Raw genomic sequence first — 22,479 nt, 5'->3', positions numbered from 1 at the left:
TGTTGAGCCGTGTGAGCTCTTTATATATTCTGGACGTCAAGCCTTTATCGGATATGTCATTTACAAATATATTCTCCCATATTGTAGGGTTCCTTTTTGTTCTATTGATGGTGTCTTTTGCTGTACAGAAGCTTTTCAGCTTAATATAGTCCCACTTGTTCATTTTTGCTGTTGTTTTCCTTGCCCGGGGAGATATGTTCAAGAAGAGGCCACTCATGTTTATGTCTAAAAGGTTTTTGCCTATGTTTTTTTCCAAGAGTTTTATGGTTTCATGACTTACATTCAGGTCTTTGATCCATTTTGAATTTACTTTTGTGTATGGGGTTAGACAATGGTCCAGTTTCATTCTCCTACATGTAACTGTCCAGTTTTGCCAGCACCATCTGTTGAAGAGACTGCCATTTCGCCATTGTATGTCCATGGCTCCTTTATCAAATATTAATTGACCACATGTGTTTGGGTTAATGTCTGGAGTCTCTAATCTGTTCCACTGGTCTGTGGCTCTGTTCTTGTGCCAGTACCAAATTGTCTTGATTACTATGGCTTTGTAGTAGAGCTTGAAGTTGGGGAGTGAGATCCCCCCTACTTTATTCTTCTTTCTCAGGATTGCTTTGGCTATTCAGGGTCTTTGGTGTTTCCATATGAATTTTTGAATTATTTGTTCCAGTTCATTGAAGAATGTTGCTGGTAATTTGATAGGGATTGCATCAAATCTGTATATTGCTTTGGGCAGGATGGCCATTTTGATGATATTAATTCTTCCTAGCCATGAGCATGGGATGAGTTTCCATTTGTTAGTGTCCCCTTTAATTTCTCTTAAGAGTGACTTGTAGTTTTCAGGGTATACGTCTTTCACTTCTTTGGTTAGGTTTATTCCTAGGTATTTTATTCTTTTTGATGCAATTGTGAATGTAATTGTTTTCCTGATTTCTCTTTCCATTGGTTCATTGTTAGTGTATAGGAAAGCTACAGATTTCTGTGTGTTAATTTTGTATCCTGCAACTTTGCTGTATTCTGATATCAGTTCTAGTAGTTTTGGAGTGGAGTCTTTAGGTTTTTTTATGTACAATATCATATCATCTGCAAATAGTGACAGTTTAACTTCTTCTTTACCAATCTGGATTCCTTGTATTTCTTTGTTTTGTCTAATTGCCGTGGCTAGGACCTCCAGTACTATGTTAAATAACAGTGGGGAGAGTGGGCATCCCTGTCTAGTTCCCGATCTCAGTGGAAATGCTTTCAGCTTCTCGCTGTTCAGTATAATGCTGGCTGTGGGTTTATCATATATGGCCTTTATTATGTTGAGGTACTTGCCCTCTATTCCCATTTTGCTGAGAGTTTTTATCATGAATGGATGTTGAATTTTGTCAAAAGCTTTTTCATCATCTATGGAGATGATCATGTGGTTTTTGTCTTTCTTTTTGTTGATGTGGTGGATGATGTTGATGGATTTTCAAATGTTGTACCATCCTTGCATCCCTGGGATGAACCCCACTTGGTCATGGTGTATGATCCTTTTGATATACTGTTGAATTCTCTTTGCTAATATTTTATTGGGTATTTTTGCATCTACATTCATCAGGGATATTGGTCTGTAATTTTCTTTTTTGGTGGGGTCTTTGCCTGGTTTTGGTATTAGGGTGATGTTGGCTTCATAGAATGAGTTTGGGAGTATTCCCTCCTCTTCTATTTTTTGGAAAACTTTAAGGAGAATGGGTGTTATGTCTTCTCTGTGTGTCTGATAAAATTCTGAGGTAAATCCGTCCAGCCCCGGGGTTTTGTTCTTGGGTAGTTTTTTGATTACCGTTTCAATTTCTTTGCTTGTAATTGGTTTGTTTAACTTTTGTGTTTCTTCCTTGGTCAGTCTTGGGAGGTTGTATTTTTCTAGGAAGTTGTCCATTTCTTCTAGGTCTTCCAGCTTGTTGGCATATAGGTTTTCATAGTAGTCTTTAATAATTCTTTGTATTTCTGTGGAGTCTGTTGTGATTATTCCATTCTCATTTCTGATTCTGTTGATTTGTGTTGATTCTCTTTTTCTCTTAATAAGTTTGGCTAGAGGCTTATCTATTTTGTTTATTTTCTCAAAGAACCAGCTCTTGGTTTTGTTGATTTTTGCTTTTGTTTTATTCTTCTCAATTTTGTTTATTTCTTCTCTGATCTTTATTATGTCCCTCCTTCTGCTGACTTTAGGCCTCATTTGTTCTTCTTTTTCCAGTTTCGGTAATTGTGATGTTAGACTATTCACTTGGGATTGTTCTTTCTTCTTCAAGTGTGCCTGGATCACTATATAATTTCCTCTTAAGACTGCTTTCTCTGCATCCCACAGAAGTTGGGGCTTTGTGTTGTTGTTGTCATTTGTTTCTATATATTCCTTGATCTCTATTTTGATTTGTTCGTTGATCCATTGATTATTTAGAAGCATGTTGTTAAGCCTCCATAAGTTTATGAACCTTTTTGTTTTCTTTGTAGAATTTATTTCCAGTTTTATACCTTTGTGGTCTGAAAAATTGGTTGGTAGAATTTCAATATTTTGGAATTTACTGTGGCTCTTTTTGTGGGCTAGTATGTGGTCTATTGTGGAGACTGTTCCATGTGCACTTGAGAAGAATGTGTATCCTGTTGCTTTTGGATGTAGAGTTCTATAGATGTCTATTAGGTCCATCTGTTCTAGTGTGTTGTTCAGTGCCTCTGTGTCCTTACTTATTTTCTTCCCAGTGGATCTATCCTTTGGGGTGAGTGGTGTGTTGAAGTCTCCTAAAATGAATGCATTGCAGTCTATTTCCCTCTTTAGTTCTGTTAGTATTTGTTTCACAAATGCTGGTGCTCCTGTGTTGGGTGCATATATATTTAGAATGATTATATCCTCTTATTGGACTGAGCCCTTTATAATTATGTAGTGTCCTTCTTTATCTCTTGTTACTTTCTTTGTTTTGAAGTCTATTTTGTCTGATATTAGTACTGCAACCCCTGCTTTCTTCTCACTGTTGTTTGCCTGAAATATGTTTTTCCATCCCTTGACTTTTAGTCTGTGCATGTCTTTGGGTTTGAGGTGAGTTTCTTGTAAGCAGCATATAGATGGGTCTTGCTTTTTTATCCATTCTATTACTCTATGTCTTTTGATTGGTGCATTAAGTCCATTTACATTTAGGGTGACTATTGAGAGATATGTACTTATTGCCATTGCAGGCTTTAAATTCATGGTTACCAAAGGTTCAAGGTTAGCCTCTTTAGTATCTTACTGCCTAACTTAGCTCGCTTATTGAGCTGTTATATACACTGTCTGGAGATTCTTTTCTTCTCTCCCTTCTTATTCCTCCTCCTCCATTCTTCATATGTTGTGTGTTTTGTTCTGTGCTCTTTCTAGGAGTGCTCCCATCTAGAGCAGTCCCTGTAAGATGCCCTGTAGAGGTGGTTTGTGGGAAGCAAATTCCCTCAGCTTTTGCTTGTCTGGGATTTGTTTAATCCCACCATCATATTTAAATGATAGTCATGCTGGATACAGTATCCTTGGTTCAAGGCCCTTCTGTTTCATTGTATTAAATATATCATGCCATTCTCTTCTGGCCTGTAGGGTTTCTATCAAGAAGTCTGATGATAGCCTGATGGGTTTTCCTTTATAGGTGACCTTTTTCTCTCTAGCTGCCTTTAAAACTCTTTCCTTGTCCTTGATCCTTGCCATTTTAATTATTATGTGTCTTGGTGTTGTCCTCCTTGGATCCTTTCTGTTTGGAGTTCTGTGTATTTCCGTGGTCTGTTCGATTATTTTCTCCCCCAGTTTGGGGAGGTTTTCAGCAATTATTTCTTCAAGGACACTTAGTATCCCTTCTTCTCTCTCTTCTTCTTCTGGTACCCCTATAATACGGATATTGTTCCTTTTGGATTGGTCACATAGTTCTCTTAGTATTGTTTCATTCCTGGAGGTCCTTTTCTCTCTCTCTATGTCAGCTTCTATACGTTCCTGTTCTCTGGTTTCTATTCCTTCAATGGCCTTCTGCATCTTATCCATTCTGCATATAAATCCTTCCAGGGTTTGTTTCACTTCTGTGATCTCCTTCCTGACATCTGTGATCTCCCTCCGGACTTCATCCCATTTCTCTTACATTTTTCTCTGCATCTCCATCAGCATGTTCATGATTTTTATTTTGAATTCTTTTTCAGGAAGACTGGTTAGGTCTGTCCTCTTCTCAGGTGTTGACTCTGTGATCTTTGTCTGCCTGTAGTTTTGCTTTTTCATGGTGATAGAGATAGTTTGCAGAGCTGGTATGAGTGACAGCTGGAAGAGCTTTCCTTCTTGTTGGTTTGTGGCCTTACTCTCCTGGGAGAATAGCGACCTCTAGTGGCTTGTGCTGGACAGCTGCATGCAGACAGGGCTTCTGCTTCCTGCCCGGTTGCTATTGAGTTTATCTCTGCTGTTGCTGTGAGCATGGCTTGGCTCGGGCTGCTGCTCCAAAATAGTGGAGCCCCGATGGAGGGGGAGCGGCCGGGAGGCTATTTATCTCAGTAAGGGGCCTCTGTGCTCCCTGCTGCCCAGGGGGTTAGAGTGCCCAGAGATCCCCAGATTCCCTGCCTCTGGACTAAGTGTCCTGCTCTGCCCCTTTAAGACTTCCAAAAAGCACTCTCCAAACCAAAACAACAACAGCAACAAACAACAACAAAAAAAAAAAATTAAATAAATAATTTTTTTAAAAAAAGAAAGACGCATAATTTTTTTTGTCCTCAGGCACCGGTCTCAGGCACCCACTCACTGGTCTTGCTGCCCTGTTTCCCTAGTATTGGGGTCGCTGTCCCTTTAAGACTTCCAAAAAGCACTCACCAAAAAAAAAAAAAAAAAAAAAAAAATTGGCCTCTCCCGTTTCTTTGTTCTCCAGTGTCAGCCTCAGGCACCCACTCACTGGTCTGCTGCCCTGTTTCCCTAGTATCCAGGACCCTGCGCATACACTGTGTCTGCACTCTGGTGCGGATTGCTGGGACTGGGTGCTCAGCAGTCCTGGGCTCCCTCCCCCTCCCTGCTGACTCCTCTCCTCCCCTCCGGGAGCTGGGGGGAGGGGTGCTTGGGACCTGCTGGGCGGAGGTTTGTATCTTACCCACTTCACAAGGTGCTGGGTTCTCACAGGTGTGAATGTGGTCTGGATGTTGTCCTGTGTCCTCTCGTCTCTATTTTAGGAAGAGTTGTCTTTGTTATATTTTCATAGATATATGTGGTTTTGGGAGGAGATTTCTGCTGCTCTACTCATGCCGCCATCTTGGCTCCGCCTCTGGATTTCCTTCTTTTTAAGGCTAATACTCCTTTGTATGTATACACCATGTTTTCTGTATCTATTCATCTGTCGATGGATATTCTGGTTGTTTCCATATCTTGGCTATTGTCAATAAGGCTGTAATGACCATGGGAATGCAGATATCTCTTTAAGATCCTGGTTTCAATTCTCTTGGATATAAGCTCACAATCCTTTAACACCTGTCTGCTATAGAGAAGGACACATTCTACTCTACTCTTCAGGCCAAGGTAACTAGGCCTTGGTCTGCATCCAGACTGCCTTCAGAGACTTATCTGGAGACCTGTAACTTTTCCCTTTAAGTCACTGCAGACAGCAAGGTACAGTTACCTCACTGTGCAGGCTAACATGGTTACATGGATGGGGCAATCCAGGGTCTTGACTTAGAAGTGGAGGAAGATGAAATGAGATAGCCCAGCTGTGGCCACCAGTACCTAATTTAACTTCATCCGTAAAAAAATTGAAGCTGATTTTTGTCCTCCAATTGTCTGACTCACAGGTCATATTTCTCAGCTGAATATTGGAGGTAGGCAGGAGATTTTAGATTATCAGCCTTAAATCGCAAGTTCTGCTTCCATCCTGGTCCTCTCCAACTTCCTTGTCCAACTTCCAACCAGCCATGTCTTGAAAATGCAGCTTTGATGGTGTTACTCTAACCTGCCTAAAGTATTTCAGGAGCTCTGTGTGCCCATGTCTGAGGCCTTAGTATGCCAGCATCTGGCACCTGCTTTCCTCTGCGCACTCACTGTTCATCACTTTTCCAGTCAGACTCTATTCCTCAGTCATATAAGTTCCAACAGAATCTAATCTCTAATTCTCCACTTTTAAACAGTTATGGCAGATTATTACTTTTGAACCACAGGAAACTTTGAAAATGACTTTTGAATAACCCAAGGAAAAAAATTAATGATTTTTGGCATAGACTGTGTTTTGTATGCAAAATATTTGACAATTCATCATTTGAATATAATGTATCATTTAAAACATTTTTATTGAAAAAGCAATATATTCATTATAAACAGTTCAGAATTATAAAAAGTAAAAAATAAGATCTCTGCTCCCTTTTACAACCCAACAAAAAAAAAGGAAATATTATATACCTTTTCAGATGTTTTCTGTGCCTGTGTAAATATTTAGAATGTATGTACTGAAGTCTTTTACTTAAATGAAGTCAGTCTCATACTGTTTGGCAACTTACTTATAGGAGATAAATATATATATATCCACCTGCTTTTCATATCAGTCATGGGTGACTGTGTGTGTACACATACATATGGACTCTTATTAGCATCTTCATATTGTGCAGATGACATTATTTATCATAAACAATTCTGATATTTAAACATTTTCCAATTTTTTGCTATATTAGTAGTCCACCTGTGGATTTTGGCTTTTGATCCAAGCTAACAATTTTTTTAAGTTTATCCAATTTATATCTATTATATTAGGTCTATTTGGTGACTTTATTTTATATTTCATCATATTATTTTATATTTGAGTTTCTTTTGATCACTTTCCTTTTTCTTATTCATCTCAATTTTAGACACTTAACAGTTCTTTGCCTTAATTTCTACATGTATTTCTTTTATTTTCCTGATAAGCAAGTCTATTACGGCTTAGCTTTAGTGTTTTAAATAATACACTTAAAACTTTTTTTCATTTCTTAATTTTAAACAATACATATTGACTCACTTTTAAAAAATGAGAAACAAATGAAGAAATTATTCCTTCGATGCAAGTGAGAGATAACTAACAATCAAACCATAGATTTTCAAAAATTTGTAAAATCTGTGAAAATTAGGATCAAATTGGAAGACTGCAAATGAAAACCTATGTATAATCCTCCATGTTACTTTCTGTTGGATTCAACAAATAATTTTTTATCTTTTATGATGGGTACAAGATTTTAGGAGGCCCAGAGAAAAAAGTGTGAAAACGCTATGGAAGTTTGACTGCAAAAACCAACTACATCTGTTATTCACCACCAGACAGGAAATAAACTCAAAGTCATCAAACCGAAGGACGTGCCATGACTTGGCTTCAGGGAGAGACGTTTTGGCTTCCTGCTGAGATGTGTTACTTCATCATGTGCTAAGGAAGGTATGGAAGGAATTCCAGGAAGATAAACAGAGGTGTTCCCCAGAAAAAGACCAGCAAATATGCTGAGAAATTGTTCTGAGAGGACAGACTCCGTTGCTGATCCAAATCACCCTCTGGACCCCTTCCCAAATTATTCAGGGGCAAAAAGCTCTAGATAGAACATCAGATATTGAAAAATAAGTAATGAACAGAAAGGATTCGGCCAGAGACCTAAGTACATATTTAACAAAATGAGCAACAGCCAGATGAATACACCCCAAGAATATACTGGGATAGATTATTCCAGAAAGACCACTTTCCAGATTTTCAAAGAAATTAGTAAGACAATAAATTAGAAAGGCTGCAAAATATCAAGATCTTTACCCTGTAGTTGCCAAGGCACCCCCCTCAGCCAGAGACTCCTTGGGAACCTTACATGACTTCTGGGGTCTCCATTCTGGCACCTTACCCTTTAGGTTCCTTCACATCTCTGAACTCTGATCTCTGCTTCTTCAGCCCAGAGAAATCCCTGTGTCTGCTTGGATTCCAGATTCGTATGTTGCACCCAAGAAATTGTATGCAGACACAGGGCTGGAGCCCTCATGGGTCTTACCTCGTGGATATCCTTTCCTTTAATGACTGCTGTGTCTTTATGGACTGCCTGTTGTCCAAGGCCTGAGCACAGTTGCCCATCTGAGGAGGGGTCCATTCCATGGTTGTTTACAGGGGACAATTTGTGTGGTACCAGTTCCTCGATCATAACTTGAAGCAGAAGAGATCACTTATTTTTATGTTGAAGTTGAACTTCCTTTCCTACCTAACACTTTGGAACTCCCCTTGCTTTTCCATTTAGTAGGTATAGCAGAGTTAATATTGTTGACAAACGTAAGAATATGCACAAACACAAAACAGTATGTCAGAGGCAAATGCCACATCAACACATGGCTTCTCTTGCGATCTGTGAGTGACAGACACCATGCTCACGCTATGTCTGGGGTATAGGCTTGTTCGCATTAGTGAAAATTCATAAAAAGTGAGTTTGTAAATAAAGAAGCTTCTGGATGCAAATGGTTAATTCTTACCCTGCCAATCAGTGGCTCATGTTACTAGTTATTGCCATGTGAGGTCAGAAGGTGTATGTGTGACATACATGTATCTTGAATCACAAAACCTGGACAACTCAGTAAGGTAAGAATACCCTCACTAATAGAAGTTGTTTCAGAAGAAAAGAGATCATGAGTGAAAATTGGAGAAGGTCATGAAGGCAGAAGAGTCAAGGAAGGAATCTGGGGCCCCGAAGCTAAGCCAAGCATCATGAAGGAATAGCTCTACCGAATGGCTGAGGTGCCTAGTCAGCTCCCAGGCAGAGGGCGGCGACCAGTCCACAGTGTGTGGTACACTTTGGTAAAGTGAAGCTTCTAGAATCTCAAAGGATGGCTTGAGGCTCTGTGTTTGGCTGTTTTGTCATCTCCCTTCCTGGCTGGTGCAAGTGAAAGTCTTCTTAGCACTAAGAATTGCCTTGGTTTTCTAGCCCACTGCTGAAGCTCTGATCACTGTTCCTTCCTTTCTAGAACTTTATCTCAAGTTAGTTGCTGCCCCAAATCAGCAATGGTGTCCCTCTGTGCAAAAACAGTCATTGTGATGATAGTTAATAGCGCTATGCACTAGACAAAGTGCTTTACATGTTCAACACATGGAATAGTCACCATATGATTAGGTGTTAGCCCAGTTTTATAGATAAGAAACGGAACATACAGATCGCGGTTTTGCCCATGGGTACATGACTAGAAAACGCCGAGCTGCAAGTCAAAGCCAGTGCCACCCCAGAGCCCAAGCACTTCACCACTCTGCTCTCTGCCTCTCAGTTTACCGAAGTGCTAAGTGCTGCAGATTCCTGGAGAGCTGGGATTTCTGCTCTACCAACGACTTTCCATAATATTCAGCTTGTGTTGTAGGTAAAAATATACTTTCGCCTCTGCCACAGCGATCACTTTTCAATGGACACCACCTATTTCCTTTTCCCTTCAATGAACATCTGTTTCACAGCATCTAGGTGACCTGGTTAGAATATTGCAACTGGAGAGAGGTGGGTGGTGTTACGGGGAACTCCAGCCAAGGCAAACCTTGAAACCCAGCAGCCTTCATGCTCTCCGACACAGTGCACAATTTTGTTCAGTGGACCAGTTTCGATGTAGCCATCCAAGTACCTTGTCACTGCCTGGTTTACCTAAGAGAGTGGACTGTGTGTGAGCATACATGTGCATAAAGCTAGACTTCTTTTTCCACCTTTATATCTCAGGCCAAATGGCTCCAGGGATATAACTTGAAAGCATTATAAGTGAAAACAATTCTACTTGCTTTCCTACTGCACACTTTCTATGTAGAAAGGGATTCTTTTCCATTTATAAAAATTCCTAGGGAACATTATTTTATTTTACATAATGCAAACAATTCATTACCTTTCACCTTTGAATCAGTTCACCGATGTGTGTTGATTCACAGCACTCCTGGTGTGTAATGTTAGTATGCCGTGTTCCACAGATACAAAGCAGAGGAAGTAATTTTGAGTTGGAAGTGGTGTTGACATTTAACTCATAACCGTAAAACTCTGCTCTCTGTTACAAATCAACTTTTACTTCATTTCTACCCCTGCACATATTGGCCTCTGTGTTTTCTCTGAAATCTATAATAAGGAATACTTATGTCTTGATTTTGTCTCATTTCTCCATTCATTATTCATTCGGATCCCAAACAGACATTGGAGACTTCAAGGTATATGTCAGGTGCTGTGACACAATTATGTTACGATTCTGGAGAATCCTCTAGTCTAAAAGCTGAAGCATACCTGTAGACAATGTCTACCATGTGCTCTCAGCACCGTAGCAGAGCTATGCAGAAAGTTCCTGAGTCACCGGGGATCGTAGAAGACGGACAGGGTAACTAGGGAGAGGAGGGAGAGAGCTACAGAAGGCTTCAGAGAACGTGAGGGTTAGACTGCTTCAAAGATGAATGGGAAGTTGTCACGGAGAAGGTGGGAAGGTTCTGTCGGAGGATAGAGCATGCGGATAAAGGACAAAATGGTGTGTGTAGCATGGCCCGTTCTGAAAGGTGGGTGGTGTGTTTGACTGGAGTGAATCCAGCATAAGAGATACGATAAGGAACACAGTCTGGGGCTAGATGATTATAATGAACCCTACGTTTTATGACGGTTTAGATTTTATTGTGTGAGTTCTAAGGAACTATCTGTGAACAGTGAGAGGGTGGGAGAAGACAGATAGAATAAGCAGTTGGATGGTGCTTACTTGTTCATAGAAAATGGCAACAAATTAGAAAATTGAGTGGAAATTATAATTTTTTTCCCTTCAACTTGAACTTAATTTTTTATACTAAGAAGCTATTCTATGAGGCCACATTATTTTTACATGTTCATATATATTCAGAAAACAAGGCATCCTTTAATTTAATTGCTCTGAACTCTAAAGCAGGGAGCTGGGTAGCCTTCCTGGGACTCAATTTTAATATTAGTGTCACAACTTCGTCTCAGTATATTCTGCACCATTGTCCAAAAAACTCATGAGGGCAAAACAGCTTCTTTATGGGGGTAAAATGTAACTAAATCTCTCTGTTCTGAGAGATGAAAGAAAATGCCTTTCTAGATACCTAAGTCATGTGTTTAGTACTTTCTGTTTGGGAATATACCAAAATGTTGCCCAAAGAAGGATTGGGGGTGGGCAGAATGGAAAATCAGGAACAAAAAGTGATTTTAAAAAAGAAAGAAAGAAAGAAAGAAAAGGGGGGAAAAAGCAGGATTTGCTTAAGCAGAAGAACTAAGAATTTTTTTTAATTTCTAAAAAATATTTTTATTGTGGTAAAATACATGGAACATGCATTTTTCCATTTTAACTGCTCCTATGCACACAGTTCCATGGCACCGAGTGCCTTCACATTGTTGTTTGGCCAACACCGCCATCCATCTCCAGAGCTTTTTCATCTTCTCCCCCTGACCCTCTGTGCCCTTTGAACCCCCAGTCCTTCCTTCCTAGCCCCTGGCCACCATTCTATTTTCTGTGTCTTCAAATTCGATTATTCTAGGAACCTCATGTAAATGGAATTATATGCCATTTGTTCTTTTGTGACTGGCTTATTTCACTTAGCAGGATGTCTTCCAAGTTCATCTATCTTGTAGCATGTTTCAAAATTGCCTTCTTTCTAAAGCTCAATGATATTCCATCATATATATATATGTATATTCCACATTTTGGAATATATATATATATATATATTCCACAATTTGTTTATCTAGCATCTTTCAGGGATATTTGGGTTGCTTCCACTTTTAGCTAATCATGCATAATGCTGCTGTGAACATGAGTGTACAGATACCTGTTTGAGCCTAAGAATTCTTTATCAGCACTGTAAGGACAAAGTTGAAGCAGCACGGTGGTTTGGGGAGATTTGGGCAACATTAGACAAAGTGCTATAGCACGATGCTTTTACAATCCTTGAAACACCCAGTTTTTATGAAAACAGAAAATGAGGCCATTTTCTTTCATGGGAGGGGGCAATATCATTGGTTGACTATAAAGATAAAAGTGAATATGAACAAAGTGTATTGAATTAGAGTAGGAGAAGAAATTAATCGTGAGTAGAGAAATCAGGAAATACTTCAGCAAGATGGTGGCTTTCGGCTACACTTAACTTTTCTCTGCTAAGATTGCCCCTGGATGCAAATGGCCTGGGTGTAATGGCTTTTGGAAGGTCAGAGGGAGAAGCTTCCCAGTGTGCCCGGGAAACCCTGCTTGTCTCATAAAATCCAACCTCTAGAGAGCATCAACTTTTCATTATGCAGCTTTGGCTGCACATGAAGAGGTGGCTCGGAAAGCTGACCTCCATTTTCTCCTGTCTCTTCTCCCCACTCTCCTGGCCTCACTTGGAATATTTGATTCCATGAAACACTTCTTCTGGGGGATACCAGACATATGAGTGCGTGCGAAAGCTTCCTTCCCCCACACCCTATGCCCACTTTCCAGCAAAATACTCTGAGGCACAACTTTTCCTCCATTTAAAGATGGTAGGTGAGAACTGACAAATGCCTGTAAAGGGCACAGGGGACTCTTTGGTAATTAAAAGTTCTAAATGTGTAATTTAAATAGGCTCCAAGAAGTAGAACCTTCCAGTCGTGTTTGAAATGGCAACTCTCTAATGCAATAGCAGCAGGCAGTAATGGAAAATCCTGCTTTGGCAGAAAAAAAAGAAATAGGTTTCATCGTTAGAGGTGTGGCAAAAGGTTTTAGAAATTAACACATAAATCAGCCAACTTTTATTTTAATTAACTTAGCCAAAAACACTATGAGAAAAAAAAATTTTGTTGGAGTTTAGAATGGACTATGAATCACTCACTAATTTAATGATGTATAATATACACACAGAAAAGTGCAGAAATCTAAGTATACAGCTCAGTAAATATTTAGAGGTGAACACACCCAGGTAACCACTGTCCAAATCCAGAGAGTAAACATGATTAGCACTCCAGAAGGTCCTGTCTTGCTCCCTTCACATAACTATCTGCCCCAACCCTAAAGGTAACAACTCTACTAACTTCTAACCACATTGATTAATTCTGGGTGTTTCTGAGTTTTACATGAATGGAATAAATATAGATGGAATAATACAGTATTCTTTTTGTATCTGACTCCTCTGGCTTACCATTATTTTTGTGAGATGAATCCATATTGCCTAAAGTCCTAAACTTTATTTCTTTCTCATAGCTATATAATGTTCTTTGGGTTAATAAACCATCATTTCATTATTCATTCTTTTATTGATGGACACCCGGGTAGTTACCAGTTTTAGGCTATTACTAATAGAGCAGCTGTAAGCATTCTAGTACATTTTATATACATGTATATACATTTCTGTTTGGGTACAAACCTAAGAGTAGAACTGTGGAGTCATAGATTATGCATATGTTCAGCTTTAGCAGATACTACAGAAAGTTTTCAAATGCTGTACCAATTAATATTTCTATCTTCAGTGTACAAAAATTTGAATTGCTCCACATCCTTGTCAACACTTGATATTTTCCATCCTTTTTATTTTAGCCGTGCTAGTGCTAATTTAGGTTTCTATCTAATAAATTATTTTATAAACTTAACAAATTTCAGCCAGTTGGATATCCTCTTTTGGGACATGGCTATTCAAATCTTAGCCCATTTTTTATTGGGCTGTCCATCTTATTGATTTGTAACAATTTTTACATGTTCATACATATTCAGAAAATATGTGTATGTATATGGATGTATGAGTCCTTTGTCATATAGAGGTATTGTAATTATCTTCACTCTGTAAGTTTCCTTTTTACTCTCTTAATGATGAATACATTTTTTAATTTAAAATAATGTACTTTATTACTTTCTTCTTTAGCACTTTGGGAGTCCTTTTTATATTTTTCTTCTAAAACCTTTTTTGCTTTACTTTCTATATTTAGATCTGGAATCCATTTGGAATTGATTTCTGTTTTAATGTTACCGAGGTCAAGATATATATGTACATATGTGTGTGTTTTTATCTATTTGCTGCTATCATTCATTGAAAACATCAGACCTTGCAATTTGTTAACATTAAATATCTCTCCATTTATCTTGGTCTTCAATTTCTCTCAATGTTTCTCATTTTCATTGCAAAGGTCCCACATTTATTTCCTACTTTTTTGTTACAAGTATGTCAAAGTCTAATTGATTTTTGCCAATCTGTCCTTGAATTTTTCAAATTCACTTTATGTAGTTTCTCTGTAGATGTCTTTGAATTTTCTATCTACACAATTATGAATAATTCGATTTCTTCCTCTCCTGTTCTTATGTATTTCATATTTTGCCCTTGCTTACTGACCTGTGTAGGATTTTATTCAGTGCAGTGCTGAGCAGAAGTGATGCAGGTAGGCATTCATTGTTCATTCCAATCTCAAGGCCAAACTTTCAAAATTCTACATTAAACATGTGCTTGCTATATCATTTTTATAGCTTTCTTTTATCAGGTTAAAAGGTTCCCATTATTTCTATTTTTCTGAGGAAATTTTGACCTGCTGTTGAATTATACTAAATGTACATTCTTCACTTTTGAGGAGATTGCATGATTTCTCCCTTATTCTCTTAATGCATTAAAATGTATTAACTGATAATCAATTTAAACAACATTTCATTCCTGGAATGAACCCAACCAGATTCTGATATATTATCTTTTCTATAGTTCACTGCTTACAATTTGTTTAGAATTTTAGTATTTATGTTCTTGAGAGATTTCTTGAAATGTCCTTGTCATGTTTGGGGATCAAGTTTATGCTGAGTCACAAAATAAAAAAGAGAGTGTTACCACCTTCTTAATTATCTAGAAGCATTTGTGTAGACTGGTGTTTGTTCCTTCTAAATGTCTGGTAGAATTCACTAGTGAAGCGATCTGGGTAATCCTGAAATTACTTTTTGGAAAAGCTTTTAATAATGCACTCAATTTAATACTTTTATGGCTATTCAAATTCTCCATTTCTTCCCCTTGGTTTTTTAAGTTGAGTTTTGCTAAGAATTCATCCATTTGCTCTCCTTCTTCAACCTTCAATAGCATGAAGTTCATAGTAATATCTTATTGTCTTCGTAGCATTACATGATCTGCCTTAGTGCTTTCATTCCTACTATTAGTAATTTCATCCATCTCTCTCTCCTTCCTTCTCTTTCTCTCTCTGCTCACTTCTTGGCCTCAACTTTTAACAGTATCTGTGCAGATAAAAAGAACCAAACTATGATTTTAAAAATAATTTTACATATACATTTTTTACATTTATCATTTTTATTTCTTCATTAATTTTTACTGCCTATTATTTTCTTCCTTCTACATAATTGTATTTAATTCCTTCTTAAGGTGGATACATTGGTTTGTAGTCTTCTCTCTTTTCTAATATATATATATGTAGTGCTATAAATATCCTTGTAAATCATGGCCTGTCCCACAAGATTTGATATGTTACCTTTTATTATCAGCATGAAATATTACCTAATTTCCATTGTGCATTCTTCTTTGACTCATGGATTATCTACAAGCAAATGTTTCTTAATTCCCAAAACATGGTCTTTTCTTATTGTATTCTGTTATCCATTTCTAGCTTAATTGCCTTATCGTATTAAGATTTCTAGTACAATATTGAAAAGAAGTAGGACTTTATTTCTAATATTGTGGATAATCATCATCATAATCATATTATCTCTCCAATAAGTAAGAAGTTTGCTATGGATTTTTGTAGATACACATTACCATGTCAAGGAAGTAGGACCTGTAATCCTAACCATATGATATACTTCTTACTAAGTAGTCTTCAGAGTATTTTCACTCACCCCATTTGTCTTCTAAACTTTGCCTGAGCTGAGAAAGGACTTCGTGGTCACTGAAGCCTGCCATTGTTCCTCGTGCAAAGCAGGAGAGCTTACACACCAGCACATCTCCCAATATCTTAATTTTGCACACCCCCATTGGATTTGTCTATACATGACTTCATTAGAAAGAAAATGATTTCTTCCTGTGCTGCAGGTTTCTTTGAAACAGATTTTTGGGTGATTTCGACTGCAGAGATCATGATTGATCAAGGGGTGGATCCTAGATGTTTCCCTGCAATGGGGCATCTGCTGCCTTGGCCCTCTCTTCTCTCCTCTCCATATACACAATTCCACCATCAAAGAAAGGGGACCTGACATCAGTCATCTCCTCCCTGCCTGGAACACAAGGCATGTTTTTCCTTATCCCACGGTATTTGCATTGTGACTTCTGTATTTATGGGCTAGAGAGATCCGGTCAGTCCCTTCCTACCTCCTCAAATGATTCTTGATTCTCAGCAACCAGTGAAAGAAATACATAGGCAGCACCTTCCACAGGTGCCTAAGGATCCATACTGTTTAATCCAGAGATGGCAGAGACAGCGCTTGTGCCACCTCACCCTCAGGCACTGCAGTGGGCATTGTTGATCTTGCACAGAAAAGTCTTACCCGCCCTGCCAGCACTGTGCTCTCCGCTTCCTCTGAGAGCATTTCTTCATGCCTGGGCTAGACACCTACTCTTCCCCCCTGTAAAAGATCTGACTTCATTGGGGTCCCTGAGGTTGGGAAGCCCTTTGGTGGAGGATGTGATTCCCCAGGTTGCTTCTCACAGGTAAGTACGGACTCTCTCCAGCCACCCTCTGAAGAGTGGAGAACATCGCTCTGAATACAGTATGAAAATACCTTCAGTTTTTTAAAAAGTGAATCTCACTTTTTATATATTGAAAAAAAATCAGTGTCTTCAAAAATGGAACTAATTGTCAAAACAAAAAGCCACTTTTTAAAACGGGGCAAGGGCCCCGGAAGATGACTGGTTAGCCAGAGACGGGTAAGATTCCTCAAGGGAGGAACAACCTAAGACAGGCACAGTCGCAGGGGGGCCATCAGGTGAGAATTTGGGGATCAACAGAGGTGAGGCTCAGAACCTCACCCCCCCTGCTTTGAGAGAAATCTTCTGCATCCGTGGATGTCTTGCTGCCCTTGTCTAGCCTGGATTAATACTTAGTCCATAGGCACACACCTGATCATCTGATCATCTACATTTGCCTTCTTACAGCACTAAACTATGTTTTCTACCTTTATCTTGCATCTACCTACCACTTCAGCATTTTATTAAAAATAAAAATAATAATAATAATAGGAGAAATGTGGGATCAACATATAAATCAAGTACAAAAATCAAATGAATATTCATATTTGACCTGATGGTTTATAGGTCATATTGCATGATCAAAACCGAAAGTCTCTGTGATGAATGCCCTTGTACTGTTCACCATGTAAGAATTTATTCACTCTGTAAGAATTCGTTCACCATGTAAGAACTTGTTCGTTATGCTTCAGAAGATTGGAGACTGACGAGAATTAGGCTTGAGATGGATTAATGATTGTACATTGAGCATTGACCCCCCTATACTGAATTTTATTGTTGTTAACAACCATTTGATCAATAAATATGAGAGATGCCCTCTCAAAAAAAAAAAAAAAAAAACGGGGCAAGGGTTAAAATACACTTCTATGCTGATCACTTCTAAATGGAAAAAACAAAAATGAAGCCAGATGAGTCACTGTATTGTGATTGGTTTTTATTTCATTTCTTCCTCTTCAGTTTCCAATATTCATCTACCCTCACTAATCTCATAACTTGGAAGTTTTTAAAAGTCTCTTTCCCATTTTTCTTTATGTCTGGTGCTCCCAGGGCTCCTCTTCCTTGATGAGTAAGTGGTAAACCTTTAAGGGCTAGTCTGCTAGGCAGAGGTTCTTTCCCTCCCCAGGCCCCACATGCTTCCAGAACAGAGCAAAGGCCTGCAGTCCCGGTTCCTCCAGAAGACGTACAGGGAACTCCATTAATAGCTTCACTTTCTCCTGCTCTTATACCAGTTTCCTGCTGCTGACTTTATGTTAAAGAACCAGTTCCCTTAGATACACTGTTTGCTTCTTTTGAAAATTTGGGGAGCTTCTTTGATTTATAGAATGCGTTACTTATACACAGTGGGTTGAATGACCCAGGGAGTAGGCAACCATGAATTCTGTGCAGAGGTGGGCAAATGCTTCTTTTAACAGATGTGAGAAAACGTAAGTCTTCTTTTTGTTCTTGACTACTGCAAGTTCGTTAGTAACAAGGCAATTCCCATACAGAGTCAGGTTCAACTCAGCGTTCCAAAGATATTTTTCACGGTAAACATGGAAAGAATAATGGTGGAATAGCAACTATTTTGCATGGAATGAGGTGCCACAGTTCTACCATTCAGACCTCCATGACCTTGAAGATTGACTCTTGGATTGTCAAGGGAGAGGTCACACTGCCCAAGATGATCACAGTTGCTTTACTCGTGTCTGGGTCTGTGAATTGCTCTCTGGCTCTCTGTAGACTCTCTTCCCTCTTGCCATCTTCCTTCACTGGCATTCAAGAACAGGCACATACGGGACTGACCCATGAAAGCCCCCCCATGGTTATGAAAACATGAAGGGGTTGGGATGGAGTGGGGAGGCCAATGTGTAAGAGCCAGCTTCTGTTCTATTTATTGCATGTGTATTTCTCAAGAGAAAGATATTTCCTTTCAAAAGCCTGGGACCACCCAGGACAGTGAAGCAGTCTTGAGACAGACTCATCAGGTGGGCCTCTTGGGGCGCAAGTTGTCTTACTTCTCAAGAGATTGGCGGGGACATTCAGTCACATTGCACAGCAGATCTCAGGGATTCAAACCTTCACACACACAAATTCCAGGAGGCAGGGAGGGTGGGTGTGCAGCAATCCCTATCATATCTCCCTTGCCAAGCCCTCTGTTCTTCCTCCTGAATGCCCTCTTCTTATTTACTCCTTGATCCCCCACCGTCAGCAAGCCCTGTAACAGTGCATGGATCTACTTGAAAGTTGGCTGCGGATTTGAGAATACCAGTCCTTTCCAAGTCTCTGTGGTTGCCACATTCATTACTCATAAAAGAGACAGGGAGCCCCAACTCTCCACGGAGCCTCTGGCCTTTACTTTACTCTATTTATTTGTTTATTGATTTTGCCACAGCTCACACTGGAGCCCACGGACGGTCAGCCTACTCGATCAAGTCTGTGAGAGCCCCAGCTTTGCTAGAAAGAGCCCTCAGGTCTAGCGTCTCAATCAGGTGAGAGTGGGCTGGCTTTTGTTTGTTTTTAAGATCAGCTCAACAAAAATGTCACAGGTTTTCATGAGTGTTCATACATGTGTGATTTTTAAAACATGACTATTAGTGGAGGCAAAAGAAAAAAGCCTTCCTGCATTTGCAATACTTAAAAATAACAATATGGAATGTAAATAAAAAGGGAAGGTACTTCCTGTAAGTTTGTGAAGGATTCTGAAAATAGCTCCAAGGCTGAGCCAAGGTTAATACAGTCACACAGCCAGAATTTCCATGAAAGCAATGGTACCTTGGGTGTTTGTCTAGTAAAATTGTGCAAATATCTGCAGCCTGCATGCTTTGCTCACCACAGCTTGCCTGCCTTGCACACAGTGACTTGAGATTCCTTGGTTCTCATGCCCATTTTTAACCCCCAGCTAAAAAGGTGGCAGCCTTATACCTTCTGATGTCCAAAGATTTTCAGACCTGTGCTGTATTTTGTAAAACAGCATGAAACCCGGCAGTGTCATTAAACCAACACACTGAAGGGGTTTTCATCATTCTGTGAGTGTGTGTGTGTGTGCGGGTGTCCAGGGTGGGCCGGGGGAACTTTCCTCTCCTTCACCGCTGCCCTTTACAGTCGTTCTCTACATCGTACAAAATAAAAAGTCTTTCTCGATGTTGATTAAAAACAACCATGATTTTTTTTTCTCCCATGTTACCCACTTTTATTCAGAGCCTTTCTTGTACCTTTTTTTAAAATTAAGGTATCATTGATATACAATCTTATGAAGGTTTCACCTGAGAAACATTGTGGTTTCAACATTCACCCATAGTATCAAGTCCCCTGCAACACCCATTTGCAATCACTGTCCATCAGTGCAGTAACATGCTATAGAGTCATTACTTGTCTTCTCTGTGCTGTACTTACTACCCATGACCTACCTATATTATGAAAACAATCATGATTTTTAAAAATATTTCCACTTAATTATCTCACTGAATCTTCACAAAAATCCAGTGCAATAGAGAAGCCAGAAAGTACTCTTTTTACCTTAGAAATAAGGAGCCTTGGGGACTTAGAAAAGGTATAAAATTGAGTAATTCCTGAATTTGAAATTTCATGGACTTTTAATTTTTTTTAACTAATTAAGAAAGCCATTTAGGGTAGCAAAGCTAGTATTTTGCCAATGGGGACATGACATAAAAATGTTCACGAACAGTTACGACCATGATCAACAGTCTGACCTGTACACTCACCGGGAGCTGTGAGGTCAGAATTCCCTGGTGAGAATACCAGTTCCTCCCCTTACTGGCCGTGTGGTGTGGGCAAATCAACTAGCTTCCTGCTGCACCCATTTCCTCCCCTACAAGACAGAAGTAATAGCTCCTAAGTTGGTTGTGAGCATGAAGTTTGTATTTGTCAAGGGCTCAGAGCAACGTCTGGCTCAGAGTAAGCACTATCGCAATTTGCTAAATGAAAAAATAAACTCATTTAATCTTCACGACAGCCCTAAGAGATGACTAGCAAGGTTAACCGAGTCAGCAAAGGCCACGGCTCTCAGGTGGCAAAAGTAAAGCCTTGACCCAGAAAATGTGAGTCTAGAAGCCACAAAATTAAGGGCCATGCAACGCTAAACATTAACGTTTCGATTTTATTTTTAAAAGTGGACGTTTTTATCTCTGAAGTTAAGTAGGACATAATGTTAGAAAAAAGGACAGAATACATTTCCTAAGAAAAGACAGAAATTATGCAAATGCATATACTGATATTTCCATTTTTATTTACTTAATATATGCATACATATAAATATGCTTATATACACTGGATTGTGCTTCTTTAAAATTTTTATGACATAACAATAAAAACTTAGCAGTAAGCAGCCCTGGCCTATGGGGCACATTGGAACTATTGATTTGCTGCCTGTTCTAGGAGAAACCTGGACAAATTATCTCATGTAGGTCTGAAACCCACCCTATCGCTTCCCAGCAAGCAAGGCACAGTAGCACCTGTGTGCTATTTTCCTAGAAAGAACATTCCAGATTTTGGAACAATACAAGCTGTAATGCTTCTTCCATTCTTTTCATGTTACTCTCAGAGAAGAGAGAGTAACTGACTCACAGAACCTGCCTTAAATAAGTAACAGAACATGAGCGGATGTTCCCATGGCCTCCATTACCTTCCAAGGAGGTATTTGCAGAGTTCAGAACATGCTCAGATTCCTACCACCACTTAGAAGAGGTTGTCTGGTTGTCTCTGTCCTCCACCCACCAGAACAAAGGAAAAGGGAAAGTCTAGGGCTGCTCAGACTTGGCATGAAGACATCTCAGCAGAGGGATGGAACCTACGTGGATGCTTTCTGAGTGGGGTTTAACGGTGTGGGTAGAGAATAAAGGTCAGAGGAGAACTTTGTCCTGGTGTCGTAGTTCCCTGAAATGTCTTTGTCCCTGCTCATTAAAGGGACTCCTGATTTGGGTAAGGGCCTTTACAATTCCTGAAGATTTCATGGCTAACAAAGTAGGAAAAAATTCTCAAGGTTGAATCCTAGTATGAGGGGGAAATTATCATCCCAGGATTCTGGGTCTTGGTGGTGGTGACTATCAGGACTTAGACTACAGTCTAAGACTTACTAAAAACATTAATAATCCGAGAAGTCTAAGAAGGGAACCTTTCGAGAAGGACCTTGGGCTGAAGGTTAAAAATGTCTGTAAGAGCAGAGGAGGCAGAAGGCTGAAGGAAAGGTGCTCCAGGTAGGATGTGAGTGACACCAGCGAAGCTGGGGCAGGGAAGGTGCCGTTTATGCAAAGACAGTGGACAGATCCATCCGGAATAACAAACGTCTGTGCCGACCAGAAGGCAGAGGAGGCTGCTGGCAGACTGGGGCCAGATTACGAAGAACCAGAAGATATCAGTAGGATTTTATGTTGTTGCCGAGCAAACTATTAAATGTGTTTGGCAGAACAATAATCTAAAGGGTAGATAAATGATAGATGCAGCTTATTCTTCTCCAAGCTCTTGATAAAGATACAAAAGCATTTTGATCTGTTACCACTTTTATTTTCTTTCCCCCTCCTCAAGCCTGCTGCGCTTTCCTCCGCGCATAAACAGAGCAGAAGTATAACCTTTCAATTAACCTTTCTATTTCAGTAAATAATAGTATCTTTAGAAATGCCTTTTTTTTTTCAAATAAAACTTTTTGCTATTTAGAATTTGTTGGTCATGATTCCTTTGCTCATCCCCTAGGGGGGAAGAAATCATATTCATCTATCTTGTGATAAAAGATTATAATATTTAGTAACTTGAAAACCTTTATATCATGATGTTCTGTCTCATTTGGGAAAAATCATATTTACAAGTTTATTATGGGCATATTTTCTGTGTTTGAATTGTAGATGTTCATCCTTTTCATTGGCAAAGTGCCCCTACGTTAGAGACAGTGTTTTAGAATAACTATCGAGCC

The sequence above is a fragment of the Manis javanica genome, chromosome 15 (genome assembly GCF_040802235.1).
Source record: "Manis javanica isolate MJ-LG chromosome 15, MJ_LKY, whole genome shotgun sequence".
NCBI classification, from domain to species: Eukaryota; Metazoa; Chordata; class Mammalia; order Pholidota; family Manidae; genus Manis; species Manis javanica.
This window is presented reverse-complemented; position numbering follows the sequence as displayed.